This window comes from Macrotis lagotis, chromosome X, assembly GCF_037893015.1.
Source record: "Macrotis lagotis isolate mMagLag1 chromosome X, bilby.v1.9.chrom.fasta, whole genome shotgun sequence".
Classification (NCBI taxonomy): domain Eukaryota; kingdom Metazoa; phylum Chordata; class Mammalia; order Peramelemorphia; family Peramelidae; genus Macrotis; species Macrotis lagotis.
Genome location: NC_133666.1, coordinates 182,181,415 through 182,203,852, shown reverse-complemented (window position 1 = coordinate 182,203,852; position 22,438 = coordinate 182,181,415).

The window sequence follows — 22,438 nt, the reverse complement described above, 5'->3', positions numbered from 1 at the left end:
ATTGTTCATGTCTCTCCTGAGCACCAAAGCCACATTAGGATTTGGCTATGAACCATTCCACATTGGATAACTAGTTAGCTCAAAGTTAATGAATTCAAAATGTAATTGATTATTTTTTCCCCTACCCATACCATTCTTATAGTTTAGAACACTCATATTTTTGGTCATAAAGTTTTTCAACACTGGTTTAATTCTCAACTTTCCACTCTTTCTCTGATGCATATTAAATATGTTAGCAAATCATTTTCTTTATTGATGATGTTTCACATCATCACTTGCATTCACCAAATTCCCTCTTTTACTCATACTTCCACAATTTAATTCAAATTTCCTATTTCCTAGAATAATGGAATAATCTCTTATTCATTTCCACTCATTTTAATTTAAACTTCAGAACCTCACCAGAATACCTTTCATAGAGTGCAGGAGATCTCACCATACTACCACTCAATAAACTTCAGTGACACAATTTTATCTCTTGTGCCAAATATAAATTCATGATCAACATTTAAAACTCTTTATAACTTAGTCACCACCTATTTTTTAAGGCTTCTTTCCTATTACTCACCTCCATGTATTCTAAACTAACTTTCTGTCTGTCTGTCTGTCTGTCTCTCTCTCTCTCTCTCTCTCTCTCTCTCAATACATACATATATATATATATATATATATGTGTGTGTGTGTGTGTGTATGTATACATATTTATGTATATATACACATACATATATATGTATATAGTATTGATACCTATAACTGAGTTTGGTTCATGCCTTAAAGGCTTTCTTTCTTAATCTTTTCTTCTTGTAATGCGACATTTTTTTCAAAACTTAGCTGAAGTTCAACTTTGCTGTCAGTATTCATATACACACATTTATATGTACACACACACACACACACACACACACACACATATATATATATATATATATATATATTCTACTATGATTATTTAAATAAGATTTTACCCATTTCTAAGGACAGTTTTCATTAGTGGAGAGAATGCTTATGTGGAGGTCAAAGTTGGATGGAGAACTCTTTGGGAGAGTGGATTATGTAGACAAACACTTCAGGGAATAGAAGAGATATTATGTGTAAGCTGTAAACATGTAGGAAAAGTTAGATTCTCAACCACATACTCTGATTTCTATTTATCTATCTAAAGGCGTCAACAAATTTCACCTTGGATATGATCTTGGCCTCTCTTTATTCATTCCCAAATGGATAATTCATTCTCTTTGTGTATTTTATGCTAATTCTAATCTATAACTTTTGCAATTTTATATGGTTAGATGAATGAATTTACTTGTTACTTGCTACTTGGATGGGTTCTTTGGGTAACCATTATTTGGTGGAAATGGTTAAGGTTAGAAGATATAAATTTGGGTTTACCTTTTACTTAATCATAATCATAGGAAGACAGTAGATAGGATGTATATGTAATTTTGGACTTGTATCATTTTTGCATAAAGGTAAGGCAATGAGAAGAGCATAATCATGATGTTGTTCTGTTTTCCTTTAAAGTGGAAACTTAAATATATAATATCTAGGAATGAACCAAACTTTTCATGATTTCTAAGGGATGCACTTGCAGGTATTTCGGCAACCTATGTGGATTTACATATCTTGAATGAGCACACACATGTCTTAACATTTCAAATTGACATATCATCTCTAACATTAGAATAAGAACAAACTATTTTTTGATTTTGTATCCCCAGAACTTAGCATAATGCCTAGGATTAAATAAATTCTTAATAAAAAGTCTTATTTTATTGATAGGTAAATTTGGTCTCAGTTTCTATGCTAGGAAAGTAGTAAACAAATATTTATTAAGTGCTGCTGTATATCAGGGTCTGTATGTTCAATTATGTTGATTGTTTTCCTAATAGTAAATAATCTCTGCCTACCTGGTTATAAATCCTACTTAATCATGGTATATTATTTTGTTTGGCTTGTTTTATTTTTTTTGCTAAAATTGTACTTAAATTTTTTGTATCACTGTTCTTTAGGGAGATTGATCTATGATTTTCTTTGTTTTGACTCTTCCAGGTTTAGGTAACAGTACAATATTGGTGTCATAAAAGGAATTTTGTAGAATCCCTTCTCCTATTTTTTAAAACATTATGTTTTAACATGTACTATTCCTTAACTATTTGGTAGAATTTATTTCTAAATTCATTTGGACCTGGAGAGTTTTTCTTAGAGAATTTATTGATGGTGTTTTCAATTTTTTTTTCTGAAATGGAATTTTTAAGTATTTAATTTCTTCTCTTAATCTGCATAGTTTATATTTTTATAAATATTTATTCATTTCATTCAGATTGTCAAAGTTATTGGCATATAGTATGGCAAAATAGTTTCAAATTATCTCTTTAATTTACTCATCATTTGTGGTGAGCTCATCCTTTTCATTTTTTTATAGTGGTAATTTGTATTTTTTCTTTCTTTTCTTTTCTTTCTTAACCAAAGGTTTATCTATTTTATTAGATTTTTCATAAAACATATTTTTATTTATTGGATCATTGGTTTTCTTGTTTTCAAATTTATTAATTTCTCAATTGATTTTCAGTATCTCTAATTTGGAATTTAAATGGGGATATTTAATTTGCTCTTTCCCTATTTTTTTAAGTTGCATGACCAATTCATGGACCTCCCTTTTTTAAAATTTATTCATATAAAAATTCCCATAAGAACAGCTTTGGATGTATTCAATAAATTTTGATATGATGTCTCAATGTTGTCATTTTCTTGGATGAAAAGGTTGATTATTTCTATGATTTGTTGTTTGATTCACACTAGTTTCTAATTAATTTTTGGTTTATCAACTATAAAACACTTCACACAAATAAAATTAGATTTAAATAACTGGGCAAATATCAACTGCTCATGGATAGGCCAAGCTAATATAATAAAGATAACAATTAATCTATTTATTTAGTGCCTTACAATCAAGTTTCCAAAGAAATTACTTTAATAAGCTAGAAAAAATGAAACTAAATTCATATGGAGAAACAAAAAGCCAAGAATATCCAGGGATTTAATTTTTTAAAAAGTATAAAAGAAGGTGACTTAGCCTTAATAGACCTAAAATTATACTATTAAGCATGAGTCATCAAAACTGTTTGGTATTGGCTAAGAAATAGATCAGTGGATCAGTGGAATAGATTAGGTGCAAAAGTGACAGCAGAAAGTGATTATAGTAATCTGCTCTTTGATAACCCCCAAAACTCCAGCTTCTGGGATAAGAACTCTCTCTTCAATTAAAGTTGTTTAAAAAATTAGAAGTTAGTATGGCAGAAAATTAGATTAGACCACCATCTCACACACTATACCAAAGATAAGATCAATTTGGGTTCAAGAGTAGAGACAAAAGACAACATTATATGCAAGTTAGGAGATCAAGAATAGTTTATTTGTCAGATCTCTGGTAAGGGAAACAGTTTATGACCAAGAAAGAGATAGAGAACATCATTAAAAACAAATTAGATAATTTTGATTACTTTAAATTAAAAAGCCTTTGAACAAGCAAAATCTCTGTAACCAAGATCAAATGAAATGTAGTAACTGGGAAGCAATTTTTACAACGCGTATTTCTGACAAAGAACTAATTTCTAAAACATATAGAGATATGATTTAAATTTATAAAAAAAGCATTCTGTAAATGATAAAGACATGTAGAGGCAATGTACAAATGAAGAAATCAAAGATATCTATATTAATATGAAAAAATTGCTCTAAATAATTACTTATTAGAGTAATGCAAATTAAAGCAGATTTGAGCTACCATCTCACACCTATCAGATTGGTCAAAATGACCAGAAAAGGCAGTGATCAATGTTGGAAGGGATGTGGGAAATCAGGGACACTAATACATTGTTGGTGGAGCTGTGAACTCATCCAACCTTTCTAGAGAGCAATTTGGAATTATTCCCAAAGTGCAACAAAAATGTGCATACTCTTTGATCCAACAATACCACTACTGGGTATATACACTAAAGAGTTCATTACAAAAGAATAAAAACATCACTTGTACAAAAATATTCATAGCAGCCCTGTTTGTGGTAGCAAAGAATTGGAAATCCAGTGAATGTCCATCAATTGGGGAATGGCTGAACACATTGTCACACACACATATATATACATATATATATGTGCATATATATGTATGTATGTATGTATGTATGTATGTATTATGGAGCACTATTCTATTAGAAACCAAGAGGGATGTGTTTCAGAAAAACCTGAAAAACTTGCATGAACTAATTTTGAGCAAGATGGGCAGAACCAAAAGAACATTGTATATCCTAACAGAAACATGGTGGACTTGCTCATTCCAATGTTGCAAAAATCAGGGACAGTTTTAAAGCACCTGAAATGGAGAATATATCTATACCCAGAGAAGGAATTGTGGAGTTAAAACAAAGACCAAAGTCTATTACCTTTGAATTTTTAAAAGTGTCATATGTATCATATAATTTTGCTATCTATAATATTGTATTTTCTCCTCAAGGATATTATTTCTCTCTCACCTCATTCAATTTTGATCAATGTATAGCATGGAAGCAATGTAAAAATTATGACACTACCTTCTGTGGGTTGATAGGGGAAGAAAGGGAGGGTGGAGGAAAAGTTGTAAAATTTAAAACCTTACAGAAAATGATAGGTAGAAAATAGTATTGTATATAATTGGAAAACAAATACAATATTGATTAAAAAATTTGGTTTATCTTTCTATGACCCTTTATTAAATAGAAATTTCTTTTTCATGCTCTGAAAAGCATTCATATATTTTCTGCCTTTCTGTGTTTTGTGATTGTCAGGTTTAAAAGCCCTAATACGTGGTAAATTTTGCTACAGTTGTCATATACTACAGAGAAAAAGGTATATGCTTTTCTTTCCTCCCTCAGTTTTCTCAAGTCTCCATACCTAAGTTTTATAAGATGCTACTCAACTTCTTAATTTCCTTTTTGTTTATTTTATGTTAGGAATTACCATTCTGAGAAATGGAGATTGAGGTCCCCCAGGATTGCAACTTTGCTTTCTATGTCTTCCTGTAATTTGCTTAACTTCTCTGTCTGTATGCTTTACCACTTGGTACATATATGCTTAATAATTTTATTACTTAATTGCCTAAGGTTACTTTGAAGAAGATGGTGTTTCCTTCCTTATATTTTTTTTAATTTAAGGCAATGTGGTTAAGTGACTTGCCCAAGGTCACACATCTAGTAATTATTAAGTGTCTGAGGCCAGATTGAACTTGGGTACCACTGACTTCAGATCAATGCTCTATCCACTATGCCACCAAGGTGGCCTATTCCTTATCCGTTTTTTTTTAAATTTAATTTGCATTTTTATTTATTTACACATTACTAAAATAGTATTGTTGTAAGATTAAACAAAACCCCCTCCCCCCCGCAAATATAAAAATGCATCATGAAAAATAGGTGAAATAGAAAAAAATGGACTTCAGTCTGTGTTCTGATGTCATCAGTTCCATCTCTTGGGTGGATCTCATTCCTTATCATAAGTCAATAAGAAAAATTACTTCCATATTTTTCTACAGTTGCTGCTGCTGATTGTAATTTCCTCCATCCATTCCTCCCCACTACCAATTATGTATTTCTCTCTCCTTTCACTCTGTCTCTTTTCAAAAGTGTGCTGTGTGGAAGCTGAGTGGTACAGCAGACAGAGCACTGGTCCTGGGGCCATGAGGAACCAAAACTACATTCTAGTCCAGAGACCCAGCAAGCACCCAGCCCTGTGGTCCCAGAAATGGCACCCAATCCCATTACCTTGCAAAAAAGTAAAAAAGGAAAATGTATTACTTCTCACTACCCTCTCCCATGATCTACTCTCTCCTCTATCACCTACACCCCCCACCCCTTCCCCTGTCCTTTTCTCACATCCCCTTTCTCACCTTTTTCTTCTAGATTTCTATACCCTATTTAGTATTTATGTTGTTTCCTTTCTGAGCCATTTACAATGATAATGAAGAATCCTCATTACCCCCTCACCTTCCCCCCTTCCACTCCATTTCAAAAACTATTTCTTGAATCTTTTACATGGAATAACTTAGTCTATTCTACCTCTCCTTTCCATTTCTCTCAGTACATTCCCTTTTCACCCATTGACTCCTTTTTTCCCAATATATTTTATCTTCAAATTCAGTTCCCTCCTGTCCCTTGTCTATATGCTCCTTCTAACTGCTCTAATTAATGAGAAATTTCATAAGAGTATTATCAGCATCATCTTCCTATCTTCCTATGCAGGAATACATGCAATTCTATATCTTTAAATCACTCATGATTTTCTCTTCCCATCCACCCCCTCATTACTTCACCTGAGTCCTGTACTTGAAGATCAAACTTTCTAATCAACTCTGGCTGTTTGAAAAGGAACATTTGAAATTCTTCAGTTTCATTGCACATCTGTCTTTTTCCCCTGGAAGGGGATGTGCAGTTTTGCTGGGTGGCTGATTTCCAATTCAATTCTGAACTCCTTTGCCCTCTGGAATGTGATAATCCAAGCCCTGTGAGCCCTTAATGTGGAGTCTGTATAATCCTGACTGTAGCTCCACGGCATTTGAATTGTTTTATTTTGGCCACTTGTAATATTTTTTCTTTGACTTGGGAGTTCTGGAATTTGGCTATATTATATTCCTAGGGGCTATTTTTTTGGGGGGGGGTCTCTTTCAGGAGGAGATCAGTGAATTCTCTCTCTATTTTACCTTCTGCTTCTAGGATATCAGGGCAATATTTCTGCAGAAATTCTTTAAAAATCAAATAAAGGCTATTTTTCCTCTTTATGTCTTTCAGGTAGCCTAACAGTTTTTAAATTGTCTCTTCTGGATCTATTTTACAGGTCAACTGTTTTTCAATGTGATATTTCTCATTTTCTTCTAGTTCTTCATTTTTTGGGGCATTGTGTTATTGTTTCTTGAGTTCTCACAAAGTCATCATCTTCCTTTAGCTCTATTCTACATTTGAAGGAGTTGTTTCCTTCAGAGGGCTTTCTTATCTCCTTTTCCATCTGGCCAGTTCTGCTTTTTGAGTCATTATTCTCCTCATTAACTTTTTGGACTGTTTTTTTTTTTCCCATTTGACCTAAAATGGTTTTTAAAATATTATTTTCTTCAGAATTATTTGGATCTACTTACCAAGTAGCTGACTTGGTTATCAAGTTTTTCCTACATCTCTCTCATTGTTCCCATTTTTTGCTCTACCTCCCTTACTTGATTTTCAAAATCTTTTTTGAGCTCTGTGATATCCTGAGTCTAACTTCTATATTTCTTGGAGGCTTTGATTACAGAAGCTGGACTTTGTCATCTTCTGAATGTGTGCTTTGATACCTCATGCAGCCAAAGTAATTATCTATGGTAAGGTTCCTTTTTTCTGTTTCCTCATTTCCCCAGTCTGTGCCCTGTTTTGGGGGTGTTTTCCAAGCTTTGGAGTATTATTGGGAAACCCCTGCAAAGACGTCAGTTCCTTCAAGGTCTTATGAGAGGCTCTAACTATTCTCCTGGCCTATTTTTTGATCTGTGGATGACCACAAACATATCCTTCTGCCCTAGACTTATGATGAGGGTCACTGCTTTATGGAAATGAGGGGTCCAAGACTGTGGCAAAGATCTTAATATGGACAAAACACAAGTCTCCTATCCCAGGGACAGAGGAGACACCTTGACAGTCTCCCCCCACCCCCTTGTCTTTCATGGGTTGAAGACTCTGGAAACAACTGCTTGGTGGCTCCCTGTTGAGTGCCTCTGTATGCCTGTTTCCTGGTATCTGGTCTGAACTGATGGTTGTGACTGCACTTAGGTGTACACTGCCTCCTATTCACTCTGTCAGAGGTTTCCATGTTGATCTTCCAAGTTGTGCTTGGTGTTCCCTGGTTGACAGTTTGGGAAACTGCTTCTGTTGCCAGGAACTGGTGCTCCCAAGGATCCAGGCACCCCACGGGCTGTTCCAGGAAGGCTGGAGCTCCTACACTACAGTGCCATGATCTTGGCTGCACTGCCTCCCCCTCCAACCCTGTGGAACAAAGCCTTGCCATGATCTTCCAGGTTACCTTGGGTTGGAGAATTGCCTCACTGGATCTTTCTGTAGTTTCTGTTTCTTGAAAATTTAACTAGAGTGACAATTTTAAGGTTTTTGAAATATTTTGGTGAGAACTCCTAAGAAATGCTGTTCTCTTGCAGGCATATTGGCTCCCACCCCATCTTTATCCCTTTGAATGATATCTATGCTTACTTTTGCTTTTTCTGAGAGTAGGATTGCTATCCCTGATTTTATTTTTACTTCAATTAAAGTATAGTATATATTTTACTCCAGTCTTTTACCTTTACCCTATGTGCATCTCTCTGTTTCAAATGTATTTCTTTTTTTCTTTTTTCTTTTTTATTAGGTTTTTTTTTGCAAGGCAAATGGGGTTAAGTGACTTGCCCAAGGCCACACAGCTAGGTAATTATTAAGTGTCTGAGGCTGGATTTGAACTCAGGTACTCCTGACTCCAGGGCTGGTGTTCTATCCATTACACCACCTAGCTGCCCCCAAATGTATTTCTTAAATTCAACATATTTTAGGATTCTTAAAAACAACATATGTTCAGATTTAGTTTTTGAAACCATTTAATCTGCTATCTGCTACTCTTTTTACTAAATTCTGTGTTTTCTTGCATGTTATCTTTTCCCCTTAATAATTTTCTCTTTTTTTACTCCCTTTTTTTACTCCCTTTTCTATTTTAACTTTTCTTTTGAATTTTAACCTTAATTTTACTTCTACATTTTCCTTTTCTTTTATCAGTCACTTTCCCCACTCTTTTTGACTTTCTCCACCCATTACCCTGTATGGTTTGATATATATTTTAAACCAAATTGGGATTGCAAGCTATTTTCTCTTTGGACCAAATCTATTGAGAGTAGGATTTGATCAGTGTTCACACTCTCCCTTCTTTTTGTTTTCTATAATACATCTTTGTAACTCTCCACATGGGATTATTCATCTTCCAATACCTAGCCTTCTTTTAGTATTATCCTTCTTTTCATGTTTTTAATGTTTTAAACCCTGTCTTGTATCTACAACTCTTATTTGAAAATATACTCTTTTTATCTATCCTGTTAGAAGTACCTTTTCCAAGGGCTGATTGATAAGTACTATTGCATCATAGTCACTTTATGACCATAGCCTCTGCCCAAGGACACTCCCCTCTTCTGTCCCAATAGAAATACACTTCTCAATTGTCATCAGTATCAAATTATAATTAATTTAGACTACATTCTCTCTTCCAATACCTTCTACATATATATATATATATATATATACATATATATATATATGTATATATATATATATATATATATATATAAAATCCACATGAGCTAAAGATTCATGTATAGCAAAGTCACTTTATGGACTATTTACATTCTTCCTCTCTAAATATACTTCTTCAAATTGTAGTTAAAATACCAAGTAAATATCATGATCTATTAATGACCAGTTTCTATAGGTATTTTCTCTCCTTCTGTCTCTATAGAAATACAGCCCTCATTAACTAAAATATCAAGTAAAACAAGATCACTCCATGATTTATTTCTGTACAGACTCTAAATATACACTCCCTCTGTGGCCCAGTAGGAACATAACTCTTAGAAACAAAATCATTTCATGATCTGCTTATATCGAAATGTTCTCAGTAATAGCTTCAACTAAATTTAACCCGAAAGTATTGGATAAAGGCTCATTAGTCACATGGTCATGCAATATCCATGTTTCTTTTAACTATCCTAGGAATTCAATTCTCAAAATATATACCTACTATATAATCCCTTTGGGGATTATATACTATATAATCCCTTTGGGGGATTATATACATATATAATACACACATGCATATACATACATATATATATATATATATATATATATATATGGAGAGAAAGAGAGAGCTTAATGTTATTGAATAATGATTTTTCCATTTCTATTTTTCTTTTATATAACTTTTGAGTCATATTTGAAAATAAAATTTTCTGCTCACTTCTGTTCTTTTATCAGAAAATTTTGAAAGTCCTTTATTTCATTGAAAATTCATCTTTTCCTTTTTTATTTTAGATTTATTTATTTTCATCCACATGCACATGTATAGTTTTAAGCTACAACATTTTCTTCCACCCTCCTTTACTACCTCCCTCCCTTCAGCAGTGAAGTCAGTTAGCAGTTAGCATTGTACACAGATATTTTGATAAACATGTTTATAAATTAAGAAATTTTGGTATGAGGAATTACCATTAAGGGAAAGAGATACATGAGACAATTTTTTAAAAAGTGTTCAACATATGCAGAAGGTGTGTGTGAGTGTGTTTGTGTGTGTGTGTGTGTGTGTGTGTGTGTGTGTGTGTGTGTGTGTGTGTATTTTGTTTTGTTTTTCTCTCTCTGGATCAAGATAATGTAGGCCATAGCTAGTCAACTACAATTGTCCTATGTCTCTGGACTGCTGAGAAGAATTGCTTCAATCATAGTGGTTCATCTCATAATGTTGTTGTTGATGTGTTTATTGCTCTCTTGCTTCTACTCCCATTACTCAGCATTGATCCTGTAAGTCATTCCATGATTTTCTAGAATCCAATCATTTATGGTTTCTTATAGATCAATAGTATTCCATAATATTCATGTCCTATAGCTTGTTTAGCCAGTCCCCAATTCATGTACATTCCCTCCATTTGAAATCTTTTTGTCATTACAGATAGAGCTGCTATGAATATTTTGGAATATATATATATATATATATATATATATATATGTATATATATATATATATATGACTTTTCCCTTTTTTATTATTTCTTCTGGATATAGATCTAAAATTTAGGTCACAGCATATGAACAGTTTTATTGCTCTTTGGTCATAGTTCCATATTGCTCTCCAGAAAGGTGGATCTGATCAAAACTCCAGCAGCAATGCATCATGATCCAATCCTCTCATAGACTTTTCAAAATTGATCATTTTCCCTTTTATCTTATCTTGGCCAATCTGATAAGTGTGAGATAATAGCTCATTGTTGTTTTAATTTGCATTTCTCTAATCAATAAGGATTTGGAGCATTTTTTCAAAGAATTATATATATAGCTTTAATTTCTTCATTTGAAAACTGTCTGTTCATATCCTTTGACCATTTATTAATTGGGAAATGACTTGTCATCCTATAAAAGGAAAAACAAGAAAACTCATCTTTTCCTCTGTAAGAATATGCTGAATTTTACTGGGTAATTGGATTCATGATTATAATCCAAGGTCCTTTGCCCTTTGGAATATCATATTGCATGACTTCTGATAATATTAATTGTGGCTTCTTAGTATTTCAATTGCTTCTTTTTCACTCTTGCAATATTTTCTCCTTTTATTATTTATTTATTTATTTTTGCAAGGCAATGGGCTTAAATAACTTGCCTAAGGTCACACAGCTAGGTAATTATTAAGTATCTGAGGTCAGATTTGAATTCAGGTCCTCCTAACTTCAAGGCTGGTATTCTATCCACTATGCCACCTAGCTACCATATTTTCTCTTTTTATTGAACCTTCTGAAATTTGGCTACAATATTCCTTGAAGATTTAAATTATGGGATCTCTTTCTCAAGGTGATGATGGGATCTTTCAAGGACCATTTTGGATATCAGGTCAATTTTCCATGATAATTTCATGAAACATGTTTTCTTCAGACTTTCTTTGAGTCAGAATTTCAGGGTTGTCCAGTCTTACTTTTAAAGTTTTTATTGAAATAATAGACAATATATTTTGATTTGCCATTTTAGTGAGAGTTCATAGGCAGGCCTCATAAAATCGCACTGCAGACCTCATAAAATCGCACTGCAGGCCACTGGATGCATTTTGTACAGCACTGATGTAGAACAAAAATTTTTTACTTTTCTCTTATGGATCTAATCTCCAATGTGGTCATTTCTCCTACTAAGTACTTACCATTTTTACCTATTTTTTTAGAACTTTGGTTTTATTTGGTGGAATCTTGGTGTCTAATAGAATTATTAGTTTACATTTGTCCAATTCTATTTTTTAGGTTTTATTTTCTTCAGATAGGTTTGTTTTTCCTTTTTCAGTTGGCCAATTTTATTTCTTGATAATTTTCCTTCTTTTTCCTGTTGATGATTTTTACTTTTAAAATATTGAATTATTCAATTTTTAATAATTCTCCTATATGACTCTTCTTTCCTTCATTTTTCTTTACCCTCCCCTTTGTTTTAAAAATTCTTTTTGAGCTCTTCTTACAGGTTTTTGATTTGAGGTCATTTCTTTGAGGATTCACATGTAGGTAATTAGTTACTGCTTTACTCTTCTGACACGGAATTTTTATGATCATTATCAGAATAGTAGCTTTCTATGGTTAATGCTCTTCCTGTTTTTGCTGGGGATTTTTCTGTTTTTGGTAATTGCACTCTACTCTTGGGGTATGTGGAGTATCATCCTAAGTGTTTTGTGCTGGGGCTGGGATCTAGTCCCTAAACTTATTGCTTAACAAGTTGTGACCTATGCTGCCCAAGTGCTGCTTGAGGTTTCTTTCCTTTTTTATGCCAAGGCTTTGTTCTTTGCAGCTGTTTGTTCCAAAACCAATCCTGTCTGTTGCACTAGCATTCCAACAGTTTTGACTTTGTATTTCAATTTGTATTTCAATCTGTGATTTGGACCCTCACTGCTGGCATGCTATCACAATAGCATGCTGAGCTACACTATAGCTAAAAGCCTCTTACTAGCTTTCCCTCTCTCTCACCTATGCTGGGTTTCATTTCCCCATTAGCCAGAAGTGACTGACCTTTATTGAAGATCCTCCATGATATCTTGAATTAAGATCTTGTTGGATGCTTTTTTTTAATGGAGTCTGAGCTTAAAGGTCTGTGTAGACATTTCATTCAAATTTGTTTTGGTGAAAAAATCTACAAGCTTCCACTTGTGCTACTACTTTGGCTCAGCCCTGGAAGTCCCAGTTATTTTTAATTTTAAAGAAGCAATTTTCCGTTTGGTCAATTTTACATTTTTTTTAAAAAAATATTTATTTACTTTTACTTTTTTTCATCCATATGCACATGTACATTTTTAAGTTACAAAATTTGCTTCAACCTTCCCTTCCCACCCTCTCCACTCAGTGGCAAAGAGTCGGATTAGCATTGGATATATAAATTTTGGATAAACATGTTAACAAATTAGTCATTTTCAGTATGAGGAATTAGTCTTAAGGGAAAGAGATATGTGAGATAATTTTTATAAAGTGTTGATCAGATTCTAAAAGATTGTTTTTTGCTGTTGCTTTTTGTTTTATTTTGTCTTTTCTTCCTCTACATGGGGATAACATTATCCATAGCCATTCTAATATGGTTGCCCTAGCTCTCTAAACTGCTGAGAGGAGCTGCTTCCATCAAGGTTAATAATCTCACCATGTTGTTTTCTTGGTTCTGCTGCCTTCACTCAGCATCAGATCCTGTAACTCCTTCTGTGTGTCTCTAGAGTCTGCCCATTTATGATTTCTTATAAAACAATTATATTCTATATATTCTATAATTTGATTGGTATGGTAATGAATAAATAATTTAATTTGGGTAAAATTGTCATATTTACAATGTTAACTCAACCAACCATAAGCCTTTGGGATTTGTCCAATTATTTATATCTGACTTTAATTTGGTGAGAAGTTCTTTATTATTATTATGTTTAAATAGATCCTGCCCTTGTCTCTCATGGGAGGTATATTCCCCCAAAGTTAAAGTTGTCTACAGTTTTTTCAGATGGAATTTTTCTTTCTCTCTCAGGTTTATTTTATATCCTGCTACTTTGCTGAATTTGTTAACTGTTTCAAAGAGTCTTTTTAAATGATATTCATGGGTCCTCTAAATATACCTTCATATCATCTACACAAAGTGAAAGCATTGCTTCCTCATTGCCAATTCTGATTCCTTCAATTTCTTTTTCTTCTTTTATTGCTTATAGCTAGAGTTTCTAATACTATATTGAATAGTCATGGTGAGAATGGACATCCTTGTTTTACCCCCAATTTTATTGGAATGGCTCCAAGTTTATTCCCAATACATATAATATTTTTTGATTGTTTTAGATAGACATTATTTATTATTTTAAGGAAAATTCCATTTATTCCTAAACTTTCAGTGTTTTTAATAGGAACGATTTTGTATTTTTTTCAAAGACTTTTTTTCAGCATCTTTTTTAGGTAATCACGTGATTTGTTAGTTTTACTATTGATATGTTTAATTTTGTTGAGTGTTTTCCTAATGTTGAACCATCCATATCTACCAGTATAAATCCTACCTGATCATCGTGTATTATCCTAGTAATAACTTGCTGTAGTCTCATTGTTAAAATTTTATTTAAGATTTTTGAATCAATATTCAATACAGAGATTGGTTTATGATTTTCTTTGTCTGTTCCAGTTCTTCCTGGTTTAGTTATTAGCACCATAATGGATCTTCAACAGAGTTTGGCAGAACTCAATCATCTCATATTTGTTTAAAATAGTTTATGTAGAATAGGAATTAATTGTTCCTTAAATGCTTGGTAAAATTCACTTGTAAATCCCTCTGGACGTGGAGACTTTTTCAAAGGGAGTTTATGATTTGTTCAATTTATTTTTCCATAATGGGGTTAATTACTAAATTTCCTCTTTTTTTAATCTGGGCAGTTTGCATTCTTATTAATATTCATCTATTTCATTCAGGTAATCCAATTCATTGCTATAGAGTTTAGCAAAGTAGCTCTGAATTATCTCTTTAATTTCCTCCTCATTAGTGATTAGTTTGCCCTTTTCATTTTTGATGCTGGTAATTTGGTTATCTTCTTCCTTTTTTATTAGATTAACTCAAAGTTTGTATATATATATATATATATATATATATATATATATATATATATTTTACTTTTTCATAAAACCAACTCTTAGTTTTATTTAAGAGATCAATGGTTTGTTTGCTTTCAATTGTCTCTTGCTTGATTTTCAGAATTTCCTATTAGGTATTTAATTGAGGATCTTTAATTTGTTCTTTTTCTAGCTTTTTTAGTTACATACCCAATTCATTGATCTCCTCTTTCTCTATTTTATTCATATAGGTATTTGCAGATATAAAGTTTCCCTTCAAAACTGCCTTGATTGCATCTCATACATTTTCTTAACATTTCTCATTATTAACATTTTCTTGGATATAGTTATTGATTATTTCTATTGTTTATTGTTAGATTCACTCATTATTTAAGATAAAATTATTTAATTTCTGACTTGTTTTTGGTTTATCTTTCCATGACACTTAATTACCTGTAATTTTTATTGCATCGTGGTCTGAGAAGTGTGTATTTATTATTTCTGCTTTTCTGTCTTTGATTTTAAAGTTTTTGTGCCCTAGTACATGGTCAGTTTTGGTAGAAGTGCTATGTATTGTGGAGGAAAAGGATTATTCTTTTCCATCCCCCTTAAGTTTTCTCCAGAGGTCTATCATATCTAAATTTTCTAAGATTTCATTCACCTTCTTAACTTCCTTTTTTGAGGTTACATTTTTCTACTTCTGAGATAGGGAGATTGAAGTCCCCCAGTATCTCAGTCTCCTTGTAATTCACTCAGTTTTTCCTTTAAGAATTTGGATGCTATACCACTGTGCACACACATCTTTAGGAATCATATAGCTTCATTACCAATGATGTCTTTTTGAAGATGCAGTTTCCTTCCTTATGTTTTTTTTCTGAGGTTGATTTTTTGCTTTTACTTTATCACAATCACTAACCATGTTTTTTATTACTTCTACTGAGGCATAATATATTTTGCTTGTGGGGTGGAGCCAAGATGGCAACAAGAGAGGAACTCTCCTAGGTGCTTTCTCATAAAAACTATAAACTAAGGACTCTAACTAAAGTTTTGAGAGACAGAACCCACAAAGGGATCCAGTGAGGCAGATCTCCTACTCTAGGTAACCTGGAAAAGAGCAGAAAGGCTCTCCTCCCTAGGGTCAGAGGGGCTGCCCAACAGAGGGGTGGCCTGCCAGGGCGACAGAACTTCAGCCTCCCGGAGGAAGCCCCAGGGTGCTGGGAGCCATGGCTCTCAGCAATGGGGGAATCTCCTGAGCTACACTCTGGGGAGCACCAGGCACAAAATGGTTGAACAGGGTGGGATGTCTGCCAGAGTGAGCATGTGAAACCCAGCCCTCAGGGCACATAGTGAGCAACATGGTCTTTCTGAAGCCCAGATCCAGGGACAGAAGCAGACAGAGCCTGTAATCAGGAGTCCCCAGGGCATGAGCCCATTGAACCAAGGGAGGAGAGTGAAGAGAGAGACTATAAAGCTCTGTCCTCTGTCCCTGGAACAGGATGCTGGGGTTCTGACCACATTCATATCCTGATTGCAGTCTAGGCCCTCCAATAGAACAGCAGCCCTGCCCCCCCACCTCAGCCCCATGGCAGAGCAGGACGCATATGGACATTCACAGACAAGGAGGGAGGACAGAGCGTCACACACTGAGATCCTAGTGGGAGTGTCCCCAAAGCTCAGGAAGCAGCCTGAAAACAGGCTTAGGCTGGAAAAATGAGCAAGCAGAGAAACAAAAGAACACCATTGAGAAATATTTTGCATATGAGCCCAAGAAGGATCAAAACACTCAGTCTGAAGATGAGGAAGCACAAGCTCCTGCATCTAAAGACTCCAAGAAAAACAGAAATTGGGCTCAGGCTATGACAGAGCTCAAAAGAGACTTTGAAAATCAAATGAGGGAGTTAGAAGAAAAACTGGGAAAAAGAAATGAGAGAGATGAAGGAAAAACATGAAAAAGAAGTCAGCAGCCTAGTCAAGGAAATCCAAAAAAATGCTGCAGAAAATAGCATGCTAAAAACCAGCTTAGGTCAAATGGATAAAAACAGTTCAAAAAGTTATTGAGGAGAAGAATGCTTTAAAAAGTAAAATTGCCCAGATGGAAAAAGAGATAAGAAAACTCTCTGAAGAAAAGAAATCCTTGAGACAAAGAACAGAACTCAGGGAGACTGATGAATTTACAAGAAATCAGGAATCAATACTTCAAAACCAAAAAAAATGAAAAATTAGAAGAAAATGTGAAACATCTCATTGAAAAAACAACTGATATGGTAAACAGATTTAGGAAAGATAATTTAAAAATTATTGGAATACCTGAAAGTCATGATCAGGAAAAGAGCCTTGATATCATTTTCAAAGAATTACTACAGGAAAGTTCCTCTGAAATACTAGAAGCAGAGGGCAAAATAGAAATGGAGAGAATCCACCAATCCATCCGAGAAAGAGATTCCAAAAATCCAACCCCTAGGAATATTATAGCCAAGTTCCAGAAGTCCCAAATCAAAGAGGAAATATTACAAGTAGCCAGAAGGAGGACACAATTCAAATATTGTGGAGCTACAGTCAGGATCTCACAAGACTTAGCAGCAACTACATTGGAAGCTCATAGGGTTTGGAATATAATATACCATAAGGCAAAAGAGCTTAGAATGCAAATGAGAACCAACTACCCAGCCAAACTGAATGTCTTCTTCCAGGGAAAAAGATGGACTTTCAATGAACTAGGCAAATTTCAAATGTTCCTGTTGGAATGATCAGAGCTGAACGGAAGGTTTGATCTTCAAATACAGGACTCAGGTGAAGCATAGAGAGTGGAGGAGAAGGGGAAAATATGAGGGACTTAATGGTGATGAACTATACGTATTCCTGAATAGAAAAATGACATTGATAATACTCATATGAACCTTCTCAGTTAATAAAGCAGGTAGAAGGAGCTTTTATATTTGAATCACTGGAGAAAGCTGAATTTGAAGATAAAATATGGTGTAAAAATGGAGTCAATAGATAAAAGGGAAATATAATGGGAGAAAGAAAAAGCAGAGGGGAAGTAGGCCAAGGTATTCCATATAATAAGATTTTTCTTTATTACAGTGAGCTATTGCAATGATATGGAAGGGGGGAAGGTAAGGGGGAATGAGGGAATCTTCGCTCTCATCAGAGGTGGCTAGGAGAGGAAACAGCATATATACTCAATGGTGTATATGCATCTTCAGTAAGAGGGAGAAGGTGGGGGACAGGGGGAAGGGGGCATGTGAGTGATGGAGGAGAGGAAGGACCATGGGGGGAGACTGTTCAGATATAACACATTTTCTTTTTTTACTTCTTGCAAGGGGCTGGGAGTGAATGGCCTGTCTAGGACCATAGTGCCAGGTGGATGCTGGGCTTAAGAGGTGGTGGGGGGCTCGGGGTCTTTTGGCCCCAGGGCCAGAGATTTGTCTGCTGTGCCACTCAGCTACCCAACAGCAGAGACAAGGTGAAAGGAAAGAGAAAATATAGTACATGGTAGTGGAGAAATAGGAAAGGAGGGAGTTGAGATCAGCAATGGCAACAGTGGGAAAATATGGAAATAACTTTTGTGATGGACTTATCATAAAGAATGTGATCTACCCACAACAGAGTTGTTGGTCTTGGAACAAAGACTGAAGCACATTTTTCATCATCATCATCATCATCATCATTATTATTGTTATTATTGTTATTATTATTATTTTGGGGGGAATGCAGAACAAATGGGGCTGGGTGGCCTGCCTGGTGCTGTATAGCAGGGTGATTGCTGGGTGTCTGAGGCCAGAATTGGACCCAGGTGCTCCTGGCTCAAGGGCCATTGCTCTGTCTGCCACCCAGCCACCACTACTAGTATTACTATTTAATTATATTTTAGGTCTTTTTTTTCTTTTTTTGGTTTTTGCCGGGCAGTGGGCTTGGGGTGGCTTGCATGTCACACAGCTGGGTGATTGTTGGTTGTATGGGGGCCGGATATGGGCTTAGGTGCTCCTAGCTCCAGGGCTGGTGCTCTGTCCATTGTGCCACCTGGCCATACATACAATTATTACTATTATTTTTTTCTTTTTATTTCAATTTTTTTCTCTCCCCTTTACTTTATTGCTCAAGTGAATCTATAAGTTTTGGGGGGAGGGGTTATTTAGTTTACTCTTAAACAAAAATATTTTATTAATCTATAAAAACCATTATTTGTACAAAATGAGAATAAATATTAAATGCAAAAAATAATATATTTTGCTCAAACCTTTAACCTTTACCCTTTGTGTATCTTTGTACTTAAAATGTGTTTCTTGCAAATAACATATTGTAGGATTCTGGTTTTTAATCCATTCTGCTATCTGGTTCTGTTTTATGGTTCAGTTCATCCTTTTTACATTTACAGTTAAGATTACTAATTCTGTATTTCTCTCCATGCTATCTTTTTGAATTTATATTTTTCTTCTTTCCTTTCTTCTTATTCCTCATCAAAATTTTACTCCCTTTACCCTTTGACTTTTCTTTTAAAAATTAATTTTCTGTTTATTTTCAGCTATATCTTCTCTTTTGCCTTATCTTTTATTGTTCCGCTCTTTCCTTATCTTTCCCTTTCTGGTTTCACCCCACTTCCTTGTAGATTAGGATAGATTTGTAAACCGAAGTGGGAATGGCTCTTATTCACTTTTTGAGCCAAATCTATTGAATAGAATTTACACATTGTTTACATTCTCCCTTCTTTACCTCCTAAATTATAAATCATTGCTCTTCTTCAATATTTATTGCTCTAGTATTTTTAATTAAGTATTATCAATCATATTTTGATTATGTGATTGCTTGATTAGCTCATATTGCTATCAAAGTATCATCACAGATTTTTTGATTGCTTGATGTGCAGCATTGTTCTTGAATTTCATCAAATTTTAATTATTATCAATGTTTTTACCTTAACCCTTTTTCAAATACCTTCCAAGCACACACAATCCTCCTCATGAGTCAAAGTATGATACAAAGCCAAATCATTTCTTGCATTTCTTGAATTACTTATGCTGCTCCCCCCAGGCCTATTTTCTCTCACACTTTACCCCACCCCAATCCAGTGTACTTAACACCTTGTTAAGTGAAGCATACATTAAGTCAATCCCTGATTTAAGAAGCTTAAAGATATCTCCTTACTGGGAGACTTTGAAGGTCTCATCTGAGAACTTTACAAATGATTATAAATTACAGAGACATTGACTCAGGACAACTCAGTTTTAAATGCTTTCATTAGAGAAAGTGTTTAGCTTATATCACCACAGCAGAATTAAAGTGAGTCAAAGCATAAGGACTCACTTAAATTTAAGTTTACATTTCTTTTCATCAGGGCTTTTTATCTCAAGCATAGTGATGCCATGAACTTTGAACCTTGAACATCTTCAATGAAAAGTCAAGATTCAACTATACCCATATCCTTTAAGTCCAATCTCTTTGATTTTATTCAACCCTTTAATTTTCTTGAGAGAAGTTAAGTTCTCCAGAATTAGAAATGTTACACCTTCCCTTTTAGGGTTACATACAATTTCATGATCTTGACCAACATTTGTTTTGCTTTTTTCTCCCCCCCCCTTTTTTTACCTATCTATAGAACTCATTTTTTTAGGTTTTTTTTTTTTTTTTTTGTAAGGCAAATGGGGTTAAGTGGCTTGCCCAAGACCACACAGCTAGGTAATTATTATTAAGTGTCTGAGACAGGATTTGAACCCAGGCACTCCTGACTCCAAGGCTAGTGCTTTATCAACTAGCCACCTAGCTGATCTCTATAGAACTCTTGATTGGTTTATTTGAAGATTGAATTCTTTGTTTCAGGAAATTCTGGAAGTCCTCTATTTTGTTGAATATTCGTCTTTTCCCCTGACAGTACATGCTGAATTTTGCAGGGTGGTATATTCTGGATTGTTATCTCAGGTCCTTTTCTCCCCAATATGTGATATTCGAGGTCTTTCGACCCTTCAGTGTTGAGACTGATAGGTCCTGGGTGAGTCTGTTTGTGATTTCTTTGTATTTAAATTGTAACAATCCTTGGAGTTTTTATCCTGGGGTCTCCTTCTGTATGGCTGCTGGGTATTTTTTCAATGGTTATATTGTTTTCTTGTTCTAGTAGATTTGGACAGCTTTCCCTTATAATTTCCTGCATGTTGTTTTCCAGATTCTTTTATTGGGGGGGGAGGATCCAGGCATTCTGGTAGTCTGATAATTTGTAGATTGTCTCTTCTTGATCTATTTTCTAGGTCAATTGTTTTCCTTAAATAGTACTTTATATTTTCTTCAATTTTTTTTCAGCCTTTTGATTTTGTTTGAAGTAATCTTGTATTCTTATAGATTCATTTGTTTCTATTTGTTTAATTTTAATTTTGAGATTAATTATTTAATTCCAGATTTTATTTTCTTCATTTTCCTTTTTCCTTTTTAAAGGTATTGAATTCTCTTGTCAATTATTTCATAATTTTCCTGCATGACTCTCATTTCTCTTTTGCAATTTTCTTCTTTACTTCCTTTCCTCTTTAGTTTTTAAATTCATTTTAAGCTCTTGGATGAGCTTTTGCATTTGAGTCCAATTTATAGAATGTTTTGATATTTCCCCTGTGTGTGATTTTTCACTCATTTCTTCTTCAGACATTGCATTGCATTGTCATCTTTGTCCATAAAGTAGTTTTCTATAGTAAGTGCTCTTTTTAGTTTTTTTGCTAATCTTTATTGTTTTAGTTCTGCTCCTAGGGTATAAGGAGTAGAGATCCAAACTTTTTTTTTTTTTTTTTTTTGCTGGGGCTGCAGTTCAGTCCTTGCCTTTCCAGAGATTGGTTTCTTCCTATATACAGTTTATGACTTAGCAGTGGGGTTTGCTCCTGATCCAGTCCTGTCATTGCCAGGTATTCCTAGTGTTTAAACATTTTTTGGTTTGGGATTCTCCCTGCTGGCTTGCTATCTAGCTGCTGGCACCTCTGCTGTTCTCAAGCGATCAGGACTTGGCTAAAAGCCTTCTGCTGGCTTTCCAGTTGGCCCCTTTGATGGATTTTACTTCCAAATAGTCAGACCATCACAGAAGCTCCTCTATGATGTCTACTGCTGAAAACTCCTTTAAATCTTTTTTTTTTTTCTTGGTGGGATGTGTAGCTTGTACATCAGAATAGAATCTTCATTTATCTTTGGTAGGGGAAAACTCTGGGAGCATTTTGGCTTCATGCCACTATCTTGGCTCTGCCCCAGAAGTTTCAATTTTACTTTTTAAGAGGAGTTGATTCTTTCAGTCATTTCTTCATAATTCTCCACCATGTTTATCAGTTCTTTTCTCCATTTTTCTTCTTTCTCTTTTCTTTGGTTTTTAAAATTATTTTTGAGCTCTTCCAAGAAGTCTTTTTTGGAATTGAGGTCAATTAATAAACTCCTTTGAGATTTCATAGGTAAGAATTTTCAGAAATTTTTTTATTATCCTTATTAAAACAGTACCCAACTATACAGCTGGGGTTGGCATTGTTTTTTTTTTTTTTTTTCTCATTTTGCTAGCTGAACTCTGGTCCTGGAGAACAGGGATGTACAGTTCCAAGCTTTTTTTTTTCCTGGGGT